We start from the raw sequence: 1,198 nt of genomic DNA, 5'->3' as shown, positions 1-1,198 counted from the left end.
CCAATGGAGGAGCTGGAGAAATTACCCAAGGAGCTGAAGGGGTCTGGAACCCTATAGGTAGAACAACAATATGAACTAATCAGTACCCCCAGAGCTCGTGTCTTAGCTGCACATATAGCAGAAGATGGCCTAGTCAGCCATTGTTGGGAAGAGATGCCCCTTGGTCTTACAAACTTTATATGCTCCATACAGGGGAATGCCAGAGCCAAGAAGTGGAAGTGAGTGGGTAGGGGAGCAGGGCGGGGGGGGGGGAGGTATAGGGAACATTCAGGATAAACTTTGAAATGTAAATGAAGAAAATATCTAATAAAATAATATAAAAAAGAATGAAAAAGAAAGTATAATTTATTATCCTGTGTTTTAGAAAAAAACAACAAACCATAACAACAACAAAACCCTGAAATTGACCACATAAATTAATATTCACCTAGATTCTGTCTTCATTATTTTTATTCTTAAAATTAAGGTATTTTATGGCCTTATATCTTTTGATAAAACTCAAACAAGATGCTTATTCATACACTACTTAAATTGTACAGTAAACATGCCTTTTGAAATATATATAGAAAGAGCCGATTCATTAGAAAACATGAGAAATTTTGCATTATTTCTCACTGGTGCAGAGCTAATTGGCTTTTCTAGTCATTGCACAAATATTTATTTTTCCATTTTATCCGTCTCCAAACTGCAGCTGAAATTAGTAATGGACACAAGCCCCTGGCTAACTCTACTGCAGGAAGGCTTTCATTCACAAGGACCCTAGCCCCACCGACCTCCAAAGCCTTGAGAATTATTGCTCATAGAGAGCCTGTGTTCCCCTTTATGCCACCTCTGCTGACAGTACAAATTTCCCGAGAACATCTCCATTCAAAACAACATCTGGTGACTCTTTTTATTTGAGCTGCAAAAAGTCTTAACGTGCATATATCTGATAGTCCAGAAGTAGTGATAAAAATTGATAGCGCAGACTCCTGGTTCCTCTACTGCCCCACATAAGACTCATGAAAAGGCAGGTTGTCTGTACCTTCATGATATATCTATATGAAAGAGTAGAAAAAATTTAAAGGAATCAAAACCCATAAAAAGTTCTGTCCATGTTTTATTCAGATTTAATTCTAAAGTTCATAGTCTACAGAAATCCAAAGCCCTTTTTATATGTGTATTTTAACAACGTTCTCTCTTTTTTTTTTTTTTTTTC

Source organism: Mus pahari, chromosome 17 (genome assembly GCF_900095145.1).
Source record: "Mus pahari chromosome 17, PAHARI_EIJ_v1.1, whole genome shotgun sequence".
NCBI lineage: Eukaryota > Metazoa > Chordata > Mammalia > Rodentia > Muridae > Mus > Mus pahari.
This window is presented reverse-complemented; position numbering follows the sequence as displayed.